This window comes from Hyaena hyaena, unplaced genomic scaffold, assembly GCF_003009895.1.
Source record: "Hyaena hyaena isolate Hyena2069 unplaced genomic scaffold, ASM300989v1 scaffold_327, whole genome shotgun sequence".
Lineage (NCBI taxonomy): Eukaryota > Metazoa > Chordata > Mammalia > Carnivora > Hyaenidae > Hyaena > Hyaena hyaena.
The window spans coordinates 1-22,869 of NW_024080962.1; the positions used below are offsets into that span (position 1 = coordinate 1).

The 22,869-nt window shown below is 39.1% G+C and overlaps 1 long non-coding RNA gene across 1 annotated transcript in view; it reads left to right on the top strand.

The window, feature by feature from the left end:
* Positions 1-1,729: 1,729 nt before the first annotated feature.
* LOC120243095 overlaps positions 1,730-22,869 on the top strand; it is a 97,250-nt gene continuing 76,110 nt past the window's right edge. Inside the window, exon 1 of the long non-coding RNA XR_005531214.1 lies at positions 1,730-1,781. This is a non-coding gene — a long non-coding RNA (uncharacterized LOC120243095). The remainder of the gene's footprint in view (positions 1,782-22,869) is intronic.

Genomic DNA, 22,869 nt, shown 5'->3' on the forward strand with positions numbered 1-22,869 from the left:
CTGCCGGGTGCTCTGAGCCCAAGCCCGCTGGAGTGAGGAAAACCGGGTCCCTCTATGGCTCCTCACCCGAAACACGAACTCACAGGCTAATTTCCCAGTTTTTAGTTCCTTGCCTTCCCTCTTGAGTCCCAGCCCGCCAGGGGCGCGGACGCCCGGTGTCTGCGCGGCTCTTTCAGGGGCCCCAGCCGCCCGGGAGCTACAATGGCGGCAGGCGCGCCACCACTCTGAAGTCTAGCCTCCAGGAGCAGCACAAAGAAGCAGTTTGTTTGCTCAGCCCCCTCCAGGACCAGTTGGCGCGAGGGGACCTGGTGTGCAGGTATTTGGCAAGTACGGTCTTTCTATGCAGCGAGGGGAGGTTTTTCTGTTTCGGACTCTCTCCTTTTCCCCTCTCACTCCCCGTAGAGGGTAGAGGGGGATCGCCTCCCACCCTGGAGACTCCGATCCCGGCCCGATTTTATCTTCCCCGGTTCGCACTCACGTTAGAAGGCTCTCTCACTGGGTTCTGCGTCTTTTTTCTCCCAATCTCTCAGGTTTTGTAAGGTTTCCAATGGCTTCAGATCTTTTCTGTGTGATGTATGGGCGCGAGTGCAAGTACGGAGCTCCTTCCTTCTCCGCCATCTTGCCCTCCCTCCTACATTATCAGATTTCAAGCCTACTATAAATATAAAGAAGAATATGTGGTACCAGCATAAGAATAAAGAATAGATCAATGAAACAGAGTTTCCAGAAAGAGAGCCGCACTTACACAGCTTGCCTGGTTTTCTACAACGAAATCTAATGAAGGAAAGGGCTTTCGAAACAGACTTTGTGAGCAATTGGATGTGCGTTCAGAAAATTATGAAATAGTTTTCATTGTAAATTAAAATACACTACAGAATTTGTAGGACGCAACTAAATGAGCACGTATAGGGAAAAAGTAACACAGTAAAGGTTATATTAGAAAAAAAAAAAATGAACTCACCGAATCAGTGATCTAAGCTTCCATCTGAACGCCCTCCTGCAAGCCCGGTGTGCCACCTGCTGCCAAGAAGTTGAGGGCGGCCCTCCCGCCAGGGCAGAGGGCAGCCTTCAAGGGGCCCAGGGGTGGCGGTGGTGCAGCCAGCACCTGCCCAGGTGGCCAGGGCGGCGCGGGGCTCGGGGACCGCCTGGCCCATCACCTGCGGCAGGCGCGCTAAGGCCGTGGGCGCCCAGCCTCTCCGTTCGGAGCGCGACAACAAAGCCACACCCACTTAACGTGCCTGTGATGCCAAATACAGGCAAGTGCGTTCACCTGCGACCCTGGGAGCCTCCCTTCTCCCCGGTTCTCACCTTCTCACCGGGAGAGGCAGGCGCATCTGGTGGGGGGCGCGTCCGGCTCGCCACAGGCGCGGGCGTCTCCACCGCGAGCGCTCCATCCTTCCCGCCGAGGGGGAAGTCCACGCACAGGCCGTCTCGGGCTGAAGCGTCAAGTTCGGCGGCGTCAACAACGCCCTCCTCCCGAGGCTGCCTCCCTGAAGCCGACCCCGAAGGTGTTCCGAGGGGGGCCGAGTGGGAGGAGCCTGGGATGGCCGCGCGGGCGTCGGCGGCCGGAAGTCACGTGGCAGTCACGTGCTCCGCAGGCCCTCCTCCAACATCGCGAGACTAGCTGCGCGAGGCCTCAGCCCGGCTGCAGGGCTCACAGGCGCACGCGCTGGACCTGACCGTCATTCTGGAAGGATCTGGAACAGGCAGGCTGCTTCTCCCTGGAGGCCCGGCCTTCAGGAAATGCACGGGCTGCCGCCCGAGGTCGCCGGGAACTCCAGGTGAGCCTGAGCGGCGCGGGGGCCCTTTCTGAGCCCACCTGCAAGCGTTTTGCTTGAGGAACGAGTAACTCACTCAACGGAAGCTTTCGGTTGTCCCAGACAAATAGCTGGTGAAAATATAATGATTTCCTTTTTCTAATAGAAACGACAATCACTTTCAGAAACTGTTTCAAAGGCAACACTGTTCATCATGGGTATATTTAGCTCATGTACCCTATTATTAATAGAAGAAATTATAACCTGTTAAAGCAGAATTCTGAAAAGTTGATTCTTTTTTCGTACATATTTTCTTTTCTTTTTTTTCTCTAAAATTTATTTCTGAGAGAGAGAGAGAGAGACAGCGTGAGCAGGGGTCAGAGAGAGAGGGAGTCACAGAATCTGAAGCAGTTCCAGGCTCTGAGCTGTCAGCACAGAGCCTGACGCGGGGCTCGAACCCACAAACCGTGAGATCACGACCTGAGCTGAAGTCGGACACTTAACCGACTGAGTCACCCAGGTGCCCCTTCGTACATATTTTCTACAAGCTGTATAGACGTTTGTACTGGTTTGGTACTAGAAAAATATGTAATGTCCTTTTGCTAGAATATTTTTTTCCAAACGGAATGCTGAAGGGTTTTGCCTATGAGTTAATATGGAACATCGCAAGTACTTTTCCACAATAATAATTTTGTCTTTGATATGTAAAGTCTGTAATTTCGCTTTAGAGTTTGACTATTTCCATCTTTAATAGTTGGAGATTTCATTTGGAGCTGGGATTTATTTCATAGTTTGGAAATTTTATTTTCTTTTTCTGAGTAAATTTCTGTTTATAACTCTTTTTCCCTGACTACTCAAGTCCTAACAAATATGGTAAATGATGAACGTGGTAAATTATCACAAGCCAATAAGAAGACTAATTTTTATTCACAACCTAATCAGCTCTCTTATCAAATTATCAATCTATATTTTTTTTTCTTAAATTTTTTTTAAGGTTTTTTTTTTAATTTATTTCTAGAGAGAGAGAGAGAGCGTGAGCAGGGGAGGGTCAGAGAGAGAGGGAGACACAGACTCTGAAATAGGCTCCAGGCTCTGAGCTGGCAGTCAGCACAGAGCCCAACGCGGGGCTCGAACCCACGAACCGCGAGATCATGACCTAAGCGAAAGTCGGATGCTTAACCGACTAAGCCACCCAGGCGCCCCACAATCTATATTTTTTATAAGGTGTTATTCTAGGCACTTTACACTTGTTACCTGTTATTTTCAAACAGTTGTTACAATTCACTCATCCTAACTTAAAATTTAGAAACCAGGGCTCAGTGGACTTATTATTATTATTTTTTTGAAAGAGAGGGAGACAGAGTGCAAGAGTGCAAGTGCAGGCAGGGGAGAGGGGCAGAAAGAGAAAGAGACCCAGAATCGGAAGGAGGCTCCAGGCTCTGAGCTGTCAGCACAGAGCCCAACACGGGGCTTGAACTCACTAACCCTGAGATCATGACCTGAGCAGAAGTTGGACACTCAACTGAGGAGCCGACGGAGCCACCCAGGCACCCCTCAGGAGACTTAAACAAACAACTCAGTTTCTAACAGTTAAGTAGTCTTTGAATTGGGATTCAACCCAGTTCTGTCTGTACCTGAAGTACGTTGAAGGAATGGCTCTGAAAAAGCCAGGAAAGCAGCTACAGTCAGCCTCCCAAGACAAGCCTGAATTGAATTTACCCACCTGAGTACAGGTGGAGAAGCTGTAGGCATAGTTGACCTGTTCTCTGAGAGGATCCCATTAAGGGAAAGAGATGTTTCTCTGGAAAAGTTATGGAAGTTTCCTCGATCTGGGACCAACTTTATAAGTGGAAGTAGGAATATGAGAAAAGCATAATAGTGGTTCCCCATAGCGTTTCCAAATTACTCTCAAAAACCCTCTTAATTTGGACAATCTCTGTCACATAAAATAGAGAAATCATGCTTTAAGGCACTATTCATTTTAGGATTCAGGAAGGGTTCAATATTCCTGAATAATTAACCCATTTCTTTACTTAAAATTTGATGAGTAGACAGTTTCGTAAAGAGGGCAATTACAAGTGGTGTTCTGTGTTGGCACTCCTTAAATGGATGTATGGATGTGTGTAGTAACAAAGGAAAATTATCCAATGTCTTTACTCTTCCAAAGAGCAAAATATCTTATTAAGCTGCTTCCTGATATAATTTCGTAACTTCAGGGAATCCAGTTAAATTCTCAGACCCTTAGGGATCATTTAAAGCAATGTAATAATACATATATATATATATTTATATATAGTTATCAAATGTTTTTTTTCCTATGAGTAAAATGTATATTTGGTGTAATCTAAGAGGAGTATTTCCTTTTTCAGCTCCTGTAAGGATAAACATTCTGGGAGCGAGAGTTATCTTCCTGGGTCCATAACGTTTTCACTTTCAGGGATAGACAAGGGTAATAGTTGCTGCCTCTAGGAATGCCAAGGAGAATGCTGGCATCTTGATAACTCTCCTAGGGTTTTGGGGGAGACCAGGTCAGCTGTTCTGTACATTCTGACTGTTGAAGGTATTAGTAGACAAAGGTAGAGTTCATTTACATAATTGTTTAAAAAAAAGAGTTAAATGAAATCACTAACTTGGTGATGGCAATAATATAATCCAGGTTGTGAAATAAGGTAGAAGACGCAGAAACAAGATAAAATTAAGAAGATACCTGGAATTGAAAGTAGGCGAAAATGAGAACAAAGAAATAGGCATAGGAAGAAAGAATTTGAATGTGAAGAAAATGTTATTTGACTATAATGAAGAAAGGATTGAGTATGGAATAAAAGGAAAAGTTATAAAATCCTATGAACAAGAAAGAAAAATGCATGTGGAAACAGTATTTCTAAATAGACATGGAAAAATAATTTCTTAATGAGAGAGAAATGCCAATTTTGAGCTATAGTTCCCTGCGTTAGAATAGAGTATAAATTACGACATATTCTCTAATTCCAGAGTTAAGTGACATTACAGATATGAGCCTGTGGGTCATTAGGACATGTGTTTGCTACCCAAGCTGGTTTTCTTCCATTTCTCTCTTTTTCACTCCTCTGCTAGTTTCTTTTCCCAGAAAACAAACCACGTACATACACACACATGCACACACAAACTGAGTGGCGTTTACTATGATTCTTAAAGGTAAACCTGTAGGAGCCCAACAGTGACCACAAGAAAGAACGGTTGGGCGGAGCATGCCTGCATACAGGATGTTCTGCCAGGGGGGCTGCACACAATATCCAAGGTTAACGGTCCGCTCGCAAACGAGGGAACGTGCCTTCCTTGAAAATAGGGAGGAGGCTGGAGTTCTGGGCAGGCTTCTTAGTAGATATGCTGTGGTCACTGTTTCCCTTTGCTCCCCCCATCCTTGGAATGTGTTTGGCTAGAAGAATGTGTTTCTTAGATTTTGGTATGTGTCCAGCTACCGGGGTATAGAATTAAACCTCAGGAAGGCTCGGGGAGATTTTTCTCCATCTGGCCGGAGTTGTGTCTCTCTGTCTTTGTGTGTCTTATCTTTTTGTCATTTCGTTCGCTACATAAACCACTCCTTGGAGTTTCTTCATTATTGAGGATAATCAGTATTGAGAAAGACAGTAAAGTATTTTCCTAATTTGGAGGCTGAAAGTGGAAAAGCCAAAACAGAGTGGATATCTGCACAAATAATTTAAAAGCTTGACCTTGATAACACAAGCCATTGTGAGGTCTTCCAATATATTTTCGTGTTTCGGATTCTTTATAGTGTTTTATAACACTTGGGTATCAAGAAGGTAGAAATGCTGGGAATCCTTTGTTCTTTTTAATTCTAATTATAAATGTAAGTAATTAGGCAACCTGATTCCTACGTCAGCATCTTATTCTTTTGTTTACTGTGAGTTCTCCTACTGTCTTGGAAATCTCAGGAGTACCAAGGAGATCCAGTTTCTGAACCAAAAGCTAAAATCTTCTGCAGCCTCGCCTTGCCTGTGCTACCAGCTGGCCCAGCTGATGCCTTCTCTGGCTTCTTACTCTGGCGACAGCAATAATCTCTCTGCTCACGCCTTTCAGACATCTGCGCCGATGTGTGCACACAAACCTGTAGTTTAGAACACTTTCGCTTCCGTTGTCTTTACCTTTGACCTTCACATCATTCTTATGATGGGGACACCAGTGGTACCAGTCCCTAACATGGTTATTCTCCTTTTTGGAAATGAATGTGACAAGAAGGTGCCTGGGGAAGAAATGAGGCACTGAAATAAAGACAGCAGACATTTATTGAACACTCAGGAACACATACTTCGTGTAGTGTTTCTAATTAACATAAAAGCCTCGCAAAGTGATTGTCATCTCTACCTAAACACTTGCAGCTAGAATGAAAGAAAATGTTAGATTCAGTTGGGACATGTATCTAGTGACAAAAAGATTTGTTTCAAATATGTTTTCAATAAATTTTCTATCGTGGTATCATTGTTACCTGGTTTATTCTGGCCGTCTGTACGGTATCTCCACATCATGAATTTATAACCTTTTCTTTGTATTTAAACAAAGCAATTAACAGCCATGCCGAGAAAGATTTGATAACTGAAAATTCACAAAATTATCTTGGAGAAACTAAATATATTAAGTTTGAAAATCATGATGTGATGATTTCAAGTTTTTATGTAAGGCTTTGAGAAGTTCCATGGAACACCAATAATTTTAATAACTTTGTTTTGCTGAAAATTTAAAATCTGAGTTGAATATTTTGCCCGTTATCTAATCTTTTTAAAACTTTTAAACAGTTTTATTGAGATATAATTGGCAAATAAAATTGTAAGGTATTCAGTGTGATAATTTGATATGTGAATACATCATAAAAAGTTCCCCTGTGAATTAACTATCACATTCATCACTTTTCATACTTACTTGTGTGAGAGCATGTAAGTTCTACCTTTTTAGAGTTAGCATTTCTACTCTCTCATCAGTTATATATTGTTATTAATTATAATCATCATCTTATACTTTCAGTCCTCAGACCTTATTCATCTTATATCTGAAAGTTTTTACTCTTTTAAAAGGTGCATGTGTTACCAGGAGATTCAATCAGTGGGCTAAAGCACATCTGGGGACTAGATTACAAGTTAACAGAATTTACAATGTAGTTTTTTATTAATAGTATTAGTGGAAATGTGAGATATTTGAGTTTTTTTGGGTGCCTGTGAGTATATTAACTTCAAAAAAGTTATTTTACTTACTGGATCCCTTCATTATGCAACAAAAACACACATGTATTATATTTATTGAACCATTAAATAGGAGCCAGTATGCTATAAAAATCCATTGGTCAGCGAGGAACAAGACAGATAAAGGAGTGGGAAACAAACAAACAGCCCTAAGGAGATGAACCATCAGCTTCTACATCTGTTTGTCAAAGTGAATGGAGAAGCAGCATATTTTTTTTCACAGTTGCTGTTCGGTTTTCATCCATTATAATTTATGTGTGGTTGTATTCTTTAAAGGATGCTGATTAGGATTAAATGAAAATTTCATAACCACCTTCTTCAACAATACCACTAATAAATTCTAGGACTTGAAGTATGAAAATTGATTTCCTGTTCAGCACCGTGGACTCCTGACTACACCACCAGAGGATACAGTGGGCTATGAACATCTTCACCCTGACGGCAAGTGCGCAGGCCCTGGTGTATCAGCCTGAAAGGCTAAGTGAACACACAGGATGGACACAGACCTTTTAAGTGGAGAATCCTATTTGCTGTTTCATAGAGGTCATGTTTAAGGACAGTGTAGGGTAAACAGCATTAGCAAATAAAGGACATCCCAGTAATGCAGGCTCAGTGTTTTTGTTTGTTTGTTTGTTTTGTTTTGGGTTTTGGTTTTGGTTTTTTTGCTCGGTGTTTTCTGAGGGACCAAAATGTCTGAAATACAACTCAGTATTCCACAGATAGAATGTAAATAAAATTGTTTACCTCACTGTGAGCTATTTGAATTTGAGACTCCTTTCCTTCCTTCCTTCTTTCCTCTCTCCCTTCCGCCCACAATTCTCAGTCCCTCCCCCCCCCCACTCTCTTTTCTCCTCTCTCCCTCCTTCCCATCCCCAGGTGTGTGTGTGTGTGTGTGTGTGTGTGTGTGTGTGTGTGTTTGGCTAGGAAAAAATTTCCTTCCTAATGTCGTTTTATTATTTAAATAATAGAGAATTTAGGGTTTCTAATTCCTGTATGCGTCATGGAAGTTTGTAAAGAAAGTGTTGGGGAGAAAAAATAACGTTCACTCTAATTCTTCTAGGTTCTTGGCTAAGACACCCTCCCACCTCTAATACCAGACAAATTAGCAGGAGAAAAGAAACAACTTTAATTATGCATATTTGTTTATATAGGAGTCCCATAAAGGCATAAGACTCCAAAGATATCTAGAGAATTGAGACTACTGATGATATGTACCATCCTGAGCTAAGAAAAAGGATGGGGTTTGGGGTTTCTGAGGTTGGGGTGGGGGCTTGTTCAGTTATGCAGATAACCGAACTTAGGTTCAGTTTTTAACTTAGGTTACAAAATTTTCTCTGGTAGTTGTTCTCTTCCTGAATTGGACCCACCTTCATTGTTATGAAAGAGCTTCTCCTACGTTTGTACTCTCTCCAAATAAACAGCTCAAAATATTTTTGTGCCCCAAAGCGGTATTTTGGGGTGACATGCTCTGCTTCTCTTCTACTCTTCAAAAGTGTGTCCAAAAACGAATGATTACAGGAAGTTGTAAATGACCAGCGGCTGTGCTCTCACTAACTAAAGTATGCCACAGAAGTTGAACAAAGCACTAAACAAAGTTCTTTGTGTATTCTAGAAAGCACACACATGAACATACTCACGTACCCACAGAACCAGACACACACACGCACACATGCACACACACGCACACATGACAGTTAATTATTTATGAGTATTATCAGTAATTATTTATTATTTACACCACAGGTTTATATAACTTTTTAAAGTGTTTAGAGACTTGGGAAAGGAAAGGAATAAAGAAAGGGAGGGAAAGAGGGAGAGATTGAAAGAAGGAAGAAAGGAAGGAAATGTAAATAGATACTACCTAGATAGATATATAACCTGTATATAGAGAGATATTATCTATACCTCTATGTACATGTTATATAGACAACAGTATAAAGTTCAGATATGTGTGTGTATAGAACTCCTATATATCAAGTGGATATATATATAGACATATCCTGCAGAGTCATGGGAGATATTCCCAGGCTCGCTCTTGATGTTCTGTGGACCCGTAGAAGTGAGGAGACTGGCATGTGCCCCTTCTGCCTGGCCATGTGTGGCCGCTGTTCCTGTTTGTCTGCTACTCCACCCTTCCACTGAGACTTCAGACTTCTATTTTTAGATAGCTCCTCTGCCTCTAAAATGCACCAACAGGCTCTTTTTTTCTCACATCCACTCATCAGGACTTTGCCCAGAGAAGAGGGAAAAAAAGAAATAAGTCTGACTCTTCTGAACCCAATTTATCCTTCCCTGATGTTTCATATTCTCTGTGAAAACACTTATTCTAGGTGCCCTTACCATTGTGGATTTCAGAAATGTTTCTCCCAATAAAAGCATAATTTTAAGCTATTAAAGTGGATTTCTTAAATATTAGCTGATATGGTTTTTAAGGCCCATTTTGTAGGTCTAAAACCAAATTTTTGTGTTTTATAGTTTCAAGCCCTCTTTGATATTAAGGCTCAATTTAAGATTTAATTTTACTTGTGGTAGGTTCATAAGAGGAGAGGAGCCATTCAAAAGAGCATTAAAAATCAGTTAAATTTCAGGGCGCTTGGGTGGCTCAGTCAGTTTTGTGTCCTACTTCAGCTCTGGTCATGATCTCATGGTTTGTGGGTTCGGGCCCCACATTGGGTTCTGTGCTTACAGCTCAGAGCCTGGAGCCTGCTTCGGATTCTTTGTCTCCCTCTCTCTCTGACCCTCCCCTGCTCATGCTGCCTCTCTCTCTCTCTCAGAAATAAATTTTAAAAAAATAAAACATTTAAAAATTAAAAAAATAAACAGTTAAATTTCGAAATGTTACCAGCTTAAATATATTTGGTTAGTTTTCTTGAATAATGGCATACTTGCTGTCTCTCTGCTTTTGGTGAAAATGTTGCTCTCAATGAAACTGATGTTTTTTAGCAGAGTAAGGAAAAAAAAATATCTCCTTGGGCCATTGTTAGAATTTACTTTATCATTTTAAGGGCTATACTCAGATTTGATCCCAAGAATATTGAAGGTGTCCTGATGCTCCCTCTGGGTGAGGTCACTGAGATGCTCCTGCCTGCCCTACCCAAACAGAGGGCTTATGTGCAGGTTCTCTGAGTTTCCCCTCCAGAATGCTCACTCTGTGGACCCTAAGTAAGGAGCCTGAGGAAGCCAGATGCTGGAGGGAGTTGTGTCTGAATGAAATTAGCCTGAATCTAATTTGGCTTCACTCTGTGTATTAAGAATAGAAGCATTGCTAGTTGAACATGGAATGTCATGTTAGTTAACATACATGCGCACATAATGTGCAGTAAACAGGCTCACAGACTGATTAAAAATGAGAAGTACATACAGTAGAAATATAAGCTAAACTTTCTGTGGCCTACGATTTGCCTAGTATAGGAAGATGGCAGACTGAAATTGTAAGTGGACAGAGTTAATAGTGTATATAGATCTAAGGAATGCTTCATATTGAAAGAGAGCCCCGTAACTTACATTTTAGTTATAGACTTCTAGTTTAAAACCTTTTAAGGGAGTAGTCTGTTAGTAATTAAAACTCAGATGGCATAGGGGCACCTGGGTGGCTCCGTCAGTTAAGTGTCCAGCTCTTGATTTCAGCTTAGGTCCTGATCTTACGGTTTGTGAGTTCGAGCTCTGCTTCAGGCTCTGTGCTGGCAGGGCGGAGCTGGCTTGGGATTCTCTTTCCCCTTCTCTCTCTCTGCCCCTCCTCCGCTCATGAGATCTCTCCTCTCTCAAAATAAATAAATAAACTTTAAAACAAAACAAAGAACTCAAATGGCATATATTTGAATGAAAATAATCATTTCACATACGTGTGTATATTTTTATGCATTTGTATACATATATAGTCACAGTTGTTCTTTTGTTCCTCGTTATTATATTACTAGCTACCACTAATTAAGAGTCCATTATATGTTAAAGCTTCAATAATGTGTCTTTAATATAATATGCCTGTGAAGCCAAGATTATTATCCAGATTTTACAATTAGAAAGCTGAAACTAAAAAGGCTGAAGGATAGACAGTGTTAGTCCAAAAAGTGTCTGCATGGACTTAAACCTAGATTTGTTTAAAACCAGATTTTCTATATTTTTTTTCTTAATTCAGATTATTTGATTTGGTTTTGGCTTTTAAATTAAAATATAATGTTTATTCAACTGTTCTAATTATTGGATCCTTCTCTGTTTTTAAACAAAAGTTTAAAAATTACAATAGGAATATTCCCATAGTTCTAACATTTTGCTACCAAACAGGATGTTTCTAAAGTTTTGTTGGTTTACTGCATTCATGAGATGTACATCTACCTTATGTGTCTTTTTGTGTAATTGAATTATGTTGCCCATATACTTCGGTTGCTGAGAAAAATCAGACTTGACAGTTCATTATTTTTATAAATCTCTTATGAAAAGCAACATCAGTCCTAAATCATAATATATTGCATTATATAATTTTATATTCTACATATTATCATATAATCAATAAGTCTTAAGTAGGTATCATGGCTATTATCTTGTTAATAATCCCATGATATTATTATTTAAATACAGCTTCAAATAAGTAATATTCAATTAATTATAGAGGGAAATTAAAGAAAATAAGCATTTTGCTGAGTTTTATTTTGTTCTCTTTCAGTCTGATTTATTTCTTACATCTGCTTAATTTAAAATCTAAATTTTTTCAGAGCTTAAAACTTTGTTAAATCTATAGTTTTAGCAAAAGTTTTTTATGAGGTATTAAAATCCGGATGTTACCATATATTCAAGTTTGTGAATTTTTGGAGAATGATATTTACATTTCCACTTTATGAATTTGATAATAGAACAATAGTTTTTATAAGGGCTTCATTAAAACAAAACAAACTCCCCTCTTAGTTTCACGTATTTTAGTATTAATAATGATATGCCTTAAGTTGTTCATAATTCAATGTCTGTAAAATTGATAGGTGTAACAAGATGTGAATATAAGTTATTTATGTACAAACAAAGCATTTGTGTTTTTACAAAAGCTAATCTTTGAGGAATCACAAATGTCCATGTGATAAGAACAACTGAGTAGCATACCTGTGAAAGGGGGGAATGACTGTAAGCTTGATTTTGAAAGTACCAAATGTTGCCGACTAGAGTGAGAACATAATTACTGTGGAGTCAGTTTTCAATATGAAATTTCATGGACATTTAAATAAATTGCCCAATGGGTCAAATTTAACAACCGAATGATTTGCAGGGGGTTGGAAAAGACAATTATTTCTACTCTATTCCACTAAACAAAAATATATTTTGCATTTGCTCTGACTCCAGCTCTGTGCTAGATACAGAGAATACAAAAATAAGAAAGATTCATTTTCTAATTACAAGACAATTACAGCTACAGGAAGTCCTGGACTCAGTATAAGCCATTTTAAAAAATATACTCACACATAAATAATGTTTCACCAATTTTGGTTTATATATTATAAATTAAAATAAAATTATTTATTAATATTTCTGTGAAGGTGATCCAGTCTGATTATGCATTCCTCCCCAAAAATCACACTGGGTCCTCAATTATTTGGATTATTTTTTCATTGACATTCAGATTACTATTTAGATTTGTGGTGTGCAAACAATAATGATCTTTCTGCTTAATGTGACTATAGCAAGATCACCCTGCCCAAAGTAGAATATATATAAATACTGTTAAACAAATGAAACAAACACAGGATTGATATTATAAAATATTCCTCCTGAGCTCTTGGTAGAGTGAGACAAAGTGATTTCATTATGTAAATGGAAGGCAAATTAAAATTATCTCAGATAAATGTAATTACTGAGAGCCCTGGCTGGTATGAATGGTCTGATTGAATCTGACCACTTCACGTTTTTGTGAACCATAATTTAGCAGATCGGCACATGAATAGAAGAGAAAAATTAAATCAATTTATTAAAAATGAAAAATTCTGAAAGGGTTCACAACTGAAGTGATTTCACTAGTCAAAAAACATGTCTTCTGCCATTTGTGAAAGGTTTAATATATTGCAGAAGAGTGTCATTTGATTCAGGGTTTGATTGGCACTGAGTCATTTTGTCATTCACCCAGTGAATGTCAAAATTACAATCAGTCCTGAATGTTGGATTATAGACATTAGCAGGAACCCTCGATTCATCACCAACTCTCTTTTTACCCAAATGATGATCTCACTGCTTATGCAAATGTGGTTTGGTTGCAGCCTTGATTACTTCAGGCTCCATCCTTTGATCACCAAGTAATATGATAGCGTTGCCTCCCGATGTAAAGCCCCTCCTCCGCCCTGCAGTCACTCCTGATAATGTCCACATTCTTAGCATCTGTGAGCGCCTTTCTGCACTCCAGCCTCAAGCCTGGGTCTTCTGTGCCTGTCTCCGCAACAGCCATGCTGCTCCTGCAGTAGCTCAGCTCCCTCTTAACCCTGAGCTCAGTGTTTCATAGTTTATTTATCCTGAAAGCTCTTTTCTTAACTCTCCACCTGGATAACTCGTTCCTGTTCTTTGAGCTTCATCTTATCCTCTACTTCTTTGACGAGAAAGTGACTATATGCCTAGGCTGGAGAGTAGATGCAGCGGTCACCGTGTTGAACCCATAGCATTAAGCAAACCCCTAGCCTTTGGATTTTGTTTGTTCTTTCAGTAATGCGCTCATTCTTCCACAAATACTTATTAATCAACTACTACATGCCAGGCATTGTTCTAGGCATGAGGAATGCAAGAGACTTTGTAAGACAAAGTTCCTTCCTCATGAGGCTTACACTTTTGTAATTAATATGGAACATTGAGACATAAAGACAGAAGATCATTTTAGAAAATGATAAATACTTAGAGGAAAATCAATCATGGGTCAGGGATAAGGCCTCTTAGAGAAGTTTTTGTTTGATCTTGATCCTAAAAAATTAAGAAGAAAAGCTATGTCAGACTCAAGAGAAAGAACATTCTAGTCAGAGGAAACGCAGGGTCTGAGCTCTGAGATGGGGATGAGCTTGGCATATAGAAAGTCAGGTGCCCAGAAAAAAGTGCAAAAGTATTTGGGGTAATAAGAGCTGAGCATAGATGGCGGCCGAGCACTGTGGCATGTTGCGGGTCTTCGTTTGCAGGTTGGGTCTGATTTTGTATCATAAGGGAAACCACAGGAGGAGACGTAGCAGTGGGTCCTGGTCTTCTACAGGCTTCAGAGAAGGTGTACTGCTAGCAGTGATGTGTAGGAGGGGCAAGAGTGGAGGCAGAAATGAGTGCTTGACCTAAAGTTTAGTGATGAATGTCAGGATTCAAGATGTAATTTGATAAATGGAGTCCTGAAGGCATGTGATAACCCAGAGGTAGAAGGTGGAAGAGACATCAGTAAGTACTTACTGAAGTTAATTCTCTTATTTTAATAGTAAAGCAAAGAGAACAGTCCTAGATTACATCATGCATTCACAACCTCAACACTAGTCACATTTCACTCTGGATAATTCTTTTTGGTGGGGTTTGTCCAGTGCTTTGTAGATGGTTAGTAGCATCCTTGGCCTCAACCCATTACGTGCCAACAGCAACCCTAGATTTTAAGTCAACCATGTCTCCCCATGTCACTAAATGTCCCCAGGGGATAAAATCTTCCCTGGGAGGGTCACTGGATTTGATATATAAAATGAGACTTCATTTGTAACAGTGTTGCAAATACTACGGTATGCTTATCAAGGGAACTAAAAATATTTTCTGTTCTTTTTTTTTTTAATGTTTTTTTTATTTATTTCTAGGAGAGAGAGAGAGAGAGAGAGAGAGCGCGTGAGCAGGGGAGGGTCAGAGAGAGAGGGAGTCACAGACCGAAACAGGCTCCAGGCTCTGAGCTGGCAGTCAGAACAGAGCCCGACGCGGGGCTCGAACCCACGAACCGCGAGATCATGACCTGAGCGAAAGTCGGACGCTTAACCGACTAAGCCACCCAGACGCCCCTAAATATTTTCTGTTCTTAAAACCTTTGGGCGCCTGGGTGGCTCAGTCAGGTGACTTCGGCTCGGGTCATGATCTCACAGTTCATGGGTTCAAGCTCCACGTCTGGCTCTGTGCTGACAGCTCAGAGCCTGTAGCCTGCTTCAAATTCTGTCTCCCTCTCTGCCCCTCCTATACTCATACTCTATCTCTCCCTCAAAAAAAATTTTTTAAGTGAAAAAAATGAAAACTTTTGAGTAGAAGATAATGAACATATTTTCTGGATGACTGTCTTGCAGCTATTTTGTGAGGAATCTTTCCAGATATATCATTCATCAGTTAAAATATATTTTGATATTTAGAACAAGGAATCTGCAGTAGATGGCCTGATGGCAAATTCTACCATGTCATTCGCTAGCTGGGGTTAGTGATGATAATATTAGAATCCTTCTCCTGAGGATTATTTTACATGTAAAACCTGCAAAGCACTTAGAGTAGCTCTTGGCACATAGTATAAACATTAGTTATTGTTGCTGTTGTTACTGTAATTATTTCCTCAGAAAACTGGTGATTTATGGATGATTCCATAAAGACATTTTTTTCCTCCTCACAAAGAACCACAAATGTACTTTCTACAAAAATAATAGTATTATATGTGGTGATTGAAGTTACTGTGATTTATCTCAGAGTCCTTGTCAGGACCACATGACTCCTTATCGGGTGCTTATCTAGAGACTGTTCTGGATTTGTCTAAACTGGTCCTGGGACATTTCTGCCCATCAGCATCCCGTCTCCCTTCTCAGCATCGAGACTGTTCTAGGGCTGAGAGGGTGGGAAAGCAGTGGGCGGCGCTTTGGAAGCGATGGAGAGTGAGGATGCTTCAGACGTTAGAGGTGTGAAGGAGCTGAGGAGGAGCAGTGCTTAGTCTTTTAACTCCTGATGTACTTTTTTTTTAAGTTCATTTATTCATTTTGAGAGAAAGTGAGGGAGCACACATGTATGAGTGCAGCAGCGGCAGAGAGAGGGAATGAGCGAGAACCCAGAGGGCAGGCTCAGCACTGCCAACCTGGAGCCTGACACGGGGCTCCAACTCACAAACCGCAGGATCACGACGTGAGCCGAAACCAGCAGTTGGACTTGCAACCAGCTGAGCCACCAGACGCCCCTAACTCGTGATACGCTTTTCTTTGGTAGCAGCTATCACAGCATAAACGTGACGCGCACTATAACTAGACTGATTATCCTGGGTCATGTGGTTCAGTCTCAGAGCAAAGAATACACAGACCAGTAAGTGTAAGCAACTATGAAATAACTCAACTATTCTTTATATTCTTCCCATATGGTGAGTAGTCTACATAGGCCATGGCCATACTTAGCTTTCTCTCTTTTCTTTTTCATTTAAATCCCTTATACCTCATGGCTTATATCCACCATTCCCGAGATTTTTCCCCCGTCCAAAGCTTCCCAGGTCTTGTCTTTTATGACTACCTTCTCCTTTCAGCCTGCAACATAAAATTCAAAAGGACCAATATGGTAGGTAAGGGAGAAAACTGAGCAGGGAAGGCCACCCCAGTCTTTGATGGACAAATGACAAAAAAAGTGTGGGATGATAATGCATTGATTCATTTTATCTGACCCCAGCAGTATATGATTTTGCCACACTGTTTTCTTCTCTCCTAAAGCTATTCATGTGGTTTAGATATACTTCTTCTTGGTCAAATCAAGAATCAAATGGTACATTTCTTCACAATGACCCCCATAGTTTCTCTTCTTGTTCCATTTTCCTGGATAGACTTTACTGTCCTTCACTAGCCTCGGGTAAATTTGCATATGTCCATTCATTTCAGGTCACATTTTCAAATCCTCTATGAGTTCTGGGCTATACAGTGTTAAAAGAGGTTAAATTGCTAATATAAATATGCCTTAATTATGTTAATGTTTAATATAGCTAAACACATTTAATTAAACTATTTCTCCAACTGCTCTAAATACCTATCTTGTTGCCTTGCCCATGTGCTCATTTCTACATTCTTGCCATTGTACTTAATATGATCTTCCATCGATAAACGCTCCATGCTGTCCTTTCTATCTAACAAAATTTTGCTCATCAGTAAAGCCTCATTTCGTGTTTCCAATGAAGCCTTCCTGTTCTTTTAACTCACAATAATTCCTCTGTTCTAACAAATGAAGCATTCATGATTTATACTATACAAGATGTCACTTGACTAGAAATTATTTTGTGCTAATCACTAATTATTTCTACTTTATAAGCCTCATTTCCTTAATAAGATTGTGAGATCTTTAATCAATGGAGCTTGCTAGAGTAAAGCTAAAGAAGATTTATCTTAATCACCACAAATGATAAATGGAATGTCATTTTGATGTCTTTCTCAGGGAAGATATATTTATTCTTATTCTGTCCCTTGGTGCCTAGGACTTGAGTGAGTACATACAAGATATCTCCTAAATACATACTGACTTGATATGGAAAGTATATAAATAAATAAATTCTATTACATATATTTTTTATAAAATAAAAGGGAGAATGATAACCCTCACTAAAGATTGCATTTGCCTATAATATATGAAATGTATATGTGAGTTTTTAGATGGAAGAGCTAAACATAACTTTTTTAAAACATAGTTTCACTGATGCTAAAGTTTCCCCCTCCCACCCCCACCCCCCAGTCTAGGAAATAAAGTTGTGAGTTGCTCAGTGTAGAATTTAAGCAGTGGTTTTGAAACTTGAGCATGAATCAGAATTTCCTGAATGGCTTTTTAAACAAATTGCTGAGCCCATCCCCAGAGTTTCTCATTCAGTAGGCCTAGAGTGGGACTCAGTAATTTACATTTCTAACAAGTTTTCTGGTGATACAGATGCAACTGTTCCTAGAAACGTGATTTAAGAAGCAGTGTGTAAAAGTGTTCTTTCCCCTAAGGAAAAAAAAATGAGGATTATCACTGGGAAAATGTGGGACCCTGAGGCTTGGAACAGGAATATCTGTGTAGACTGGTTGAAAAAGAGATTCTTAAAAGTCTGCTATAGAAGCTCTTTAGTTCTGTGATCATAATTTGGCCTAAGAATTTACAGAATTTAGTTTACAGATGATTGTTTTTGTAAGAATTCCAGTGCAGTCAGAAAAATCCATCCCATGTCACATGGATTGGAGTGGCTTATACCAGCTTAGCAGAAGATGATGTGTGTGTCTCTTCCCAGCTCCATGTTCAGTGACACCACATTCATAGCTTGATAGTGACCATGGTGGGGATATTTTCACCGAGATTGGCCATGACTACAGACAAGAGTTTTTTTCAGAATCAGTTGTTAGACAGTTACCAGCCTGACATTAATCCCAAGCCCCCTTTTTTTAGTCAACATTATTGATAAGTTTCAGTGCAGAAGCCTCATGGTCCCCAAGATACTTGCTTGAGAAGGCACCTCATTAAAATTATGCACAGATGATTATTCCTATTTTCTATGACTATCTAGTATCCCATTTTCCATTGGCAAGCAACATAAGATGTGTTCATGCATGAGCCATGCATGAGCAGGCCAATTCTCAAATCCCGTTTTTGAGGGACCATTTCCTAGGGCCAGTTCTGATGAAACTTCTATATCAGTCAGTGTCTACTTAGAAAACAGGAATTCCAGCAGTTATTTTAACAGAGAATTTAATGTAAAGAATTGTTAGCTTGGTATACAGAAGTGTAAACTAGATAACAATTTGAAAAAAATACATTAGGATATCATGGCATACATTTTCTACTAGATATATATAGGAAGTATGTATTATCACAGGGAAAGGGAAATCAGGGAGAAAGTTAGAACTGTTAAAATTTAGAAGCTTGGAAAGTGAGCCCCACCAAACTGAAACTCAGACCTCAGAGTAGGGAGTTAATTCTGTTTGTAGCTTTAGGTCCTGAGAAGGGGACCTATATTTTGGAGCTAATGACTCAGGGGAGGGTCATGCTGGGTTGGCACTGTCATCTATGTCAGTACGTCTAAGAGGACATATACACAGTCTAAATCAGGGAAAAGCAGATAATACAACAAAAGTATTACAAAAACATAAAGATATATGTCTGGGACTTGATTCCAGGGTATTGGACAAAAGAGAATACAGTTTAACAATGAATCAGGCCAAAACGATTGATGTTCAGTGTATTTACTAGGAATTAGTAAGTTAGCATTAGTGAATGCATTTCAAAGTGTATATGTTTATATAACTTAAAACTTGGACTCAGAGATGGTCTGCCTTTAGAAAGGTTGAGAGGCAAAGATTCAGCTAGCACAATAGAGAGGAAGGAATGGAAAGGAATGGGCAATAGGAATATTAGAAACAATAATGCTGTTTCTTGACGTGCTTGAAAAACTGAACACTGTAATCAAAGAACAGACTTTGTATATGAATAGAGTTTAATCTTTTTCTTTGCAGATCCAATTCTCAGTGAATGATTCTAAAAGTATCAGCAAGTCCCAGTGCAGAATCAATGCAGAATTGGGCCCAAAGCCAGGATTTCTATTACCTAAAAGAGTATTTTTCTGTAAAAGTATAATGTTAGCAGTCAAGTTCCAGGACTTTATTTTTGTCAAAATTTATATTTTATAGTATTATACTCTAACAATGGAAAGCAGCCAAAAGTATAGATTGACACCCTAGGAATATATTATTGCACTAAACAAAAGAGTCATGTACCAGGGTGGTGAGGATGAATTCTCATAAAAATCTTATACATTCTCTACTAATTTTCCAAAGAGTACACCTGCCTCTTTGTATTCTGGGAGAAATTCTTGGACAACGACTGAGAAAGTGATTTTATTGGTATTAGCTAGTTTTAGTAAATCTTATGAAGATGAATATACGAAGTGAAAGTATAACCAAAAATATATAACCTGAGGCTACATTTATTAATAAGCATTGATTGTGTTTTCTTGGAGTCTTTCTCTGATACAGTATATTGAAATAAACTTTTTAGTCACATTTTAATATTTTATCAATAACCAGTATGATGAAACTTTGGACTGAAAAATTGTATCTGTAAAAAACCCTTATATTTTCCACTTAAGACTGTTTGCCTTACATATCTCAATAAAGTAGGGAATATATCTGCCTGGTTGTTGAAAATGGGCTGTAAAATTTAGGACCTATTTAAATCTCTTGAAATACTTACTGTTTCTGATGATGTAATTACCCTAAATTGACTTCCAGAGATGTGTTTTTTTGGATTAATTAACGTAAATATTAATAAAGCATTGCAATTATCCTAATTTTCACATAAGCAGTAAATGATAACTCAAGAGAGGAAAAGCAAAACCTCATAAATTACAAAAAATAGTACTTGAGCAGCAACTGAGTGAATAAACTGAGAATAAGAATTGAGGGAATCATTTTTCAGATCAAATCAAGCTATCAAGTTATTATAAATAATTTCAAAAGATGGATTTTGATGTCAGGTAGATCTAGGTCCAAATTTGGGCTCTTAACATTTGCCCATTATGGGACCTAGGTGTTTACTTAAACTTCCAATCTTCAAGCTTCGAAGTAAAATGGAAACAATACCTGACGTTCAGTGTGCCGCATGCCATATTCTTTACTGGGAATGTCTCTCTGTCCCTCATCACCACTCACCTGACATCTTGTAGCTCACAGTTTTAATATCACTTCTTCAGCAAAGTCTTACCTTATAAGTTGATTTATTCTTTATGGTTTTGACCACAATGGAAATTGATTAATGGTGATTATTGTTTAGTGCCTCTCCCCTTCATCAGTCTGTTTATGAGAGCAGAAGTCATTTCTGTATTGTTAATGGCATCTCCTCAGTAGATATTCAATATGCACTGTAGGATGGATGAATGGATATCATATAAAGCATCTGACACAGTAGATAAGCAATAAATGATAGTTAATGTATATCTATCATTTATATTTTATATAATTGCTATAATTGTGTAGTCTTTAATAAAAATCTGCTATGGCATTATTTTGTGCAGTGACCTTTTTTGTCCTATAGAGATAAGATACTATAGCATACAATTCAAAGGACAAATTTTATCTCTTCATTAGATGACTATATTGGCTCTTATTTACCTGAAGAGTTTTATAGATGTAAGACTTTTTAGAGTAGAAAGTTATCCTTTTGTACCTACTAGAAAAAATGCTGATACTCTCTTTAATTTTTACTCAGAGTTAAATACCTCTTTTAAAGCAATTCACCTTTGATTATAGGTACGAGCATCAAAATAAACTAAAACGTGTCTTTATAGGCTACACTATTTACAGGCTAGCAAATTTACTCCGGAGTTAGAGGGCACAGCCCAAAGGAGCCAGCAGCCAACATTCTTTCCTCCAAACTGGGCCTTTTCTCCCAGCTCCCTGGCCCCAGGCAGGCTATTATTAATTTATTTGTACCTATGAAAAGCCATCTGGCATCCACCTAGCCAGGCTAATATTTGCAAAAGGAGAGATAACTCTTCGTAAAAGATGGACTCCCTCATAATCCTTTATTCCTGTTCCACAAAGAACTCCTACAGAGGAAGTTCCACTGAAAGATTCAGTTCCCTCCATGGCAAAGCCAGGGTCTTACCACTAATAAAGACTGAGGAATAAGTGGTGTGAGCCTTTTAAAACCATTTAGGATCCTGACATAAACAGTGTTACCAAAGAGAAAGGAAGCCCATGTCAATTTCCAAGTGTTAATAGTTTTCTTCACAAAGGTCATAAAAATTGATTGTACAAAAATTTTAAAAATAGAAGCATAATGACAGTACCTCTGATAATCGTTGTCAGTAGTAGTTTTGGCACAGACCTGCCCAGGCCCCTTTGAGATGTGTGTGTGTATGTGTGTGTGTGTGTGCGTGTGCATGTGTGTGTGTGCGCACTTAAATTTATGAACTAGACATATAGATAAACTTTTAACTCTTTTCTACTTCATGTTTCTACAATAAACATATGACTGTAGCATAAGATTTTATGAACATCCTTTATGTTATATATTATTCTACAGTATAATTTTATTGACTGTAATATTTTATGGAAGCAAAATAACCCTATTGTTGGAAAATTTAAATATGAACCTTATTGTTCGACAGTGTATAGTTTTATTTCTTTACACATATGAAGCTCTAATATTATTTCATATGCATTTGCATACATGACTGATGATTTTATCAGGATATATTTCTTTTTTTTTTAATATTTTTATTTATTTCTAGGAGAGAGAGAGACAGCGTGAGCAGCGGAGGGTCAGAGAGAGAGGGAGTCACAGACTGAAGCAGGCTCCAGGCTCTGAGCTGGCAGTCAGCACAGAGCCCAACGCGGGGCTCGAACCCACGAACCGCGAGATCATGACCTAAGCGAAAGTCGGACGCTTAAGCGACTAAGCCACCCAGGCGCCCCTATCAGGATATATTTCTAAAAGTGCAACTTCATGGTAAAGCATATGCAAATCTCCAAGGATGTTGACTCATACCTCCAAGCCATTACCCAAAATTTTTGTACCAGTTTAAATTCACGTATGTATGTGTGTATGAAGGGATCTGTTTCCTGGCCCCTCGCAGACACTAATTACTTACTTAAACATAAATGTGGTGTGCTGTGTTGGTGCCAGAAAAGAATCTGATGCCCCATGGCTTTGTTCTTTCGAAAAGTGGCCTATTTAGGTAACAGTGCTGCATCTGCTCTCAGGCTGAGTTAATTTTCTGCAGCAACTGAAAGAGTTCTCAGACAACCCTCCATGGGCATCTTTTCCTTTATCTGAATTTGCCCATGGATGTGCATTTCTTTACTGGATAGCTAATGCATACTGGATGCTTACAATGCACTTTATACATATTTAATTTAATGTTTCAGTTACTTCATAGCATAGCTACTGTTATCCCCAATTTCTAAATGGGAAAACTGAGGTTAAATAAATGATAAGTTGCATGTTCTACAACT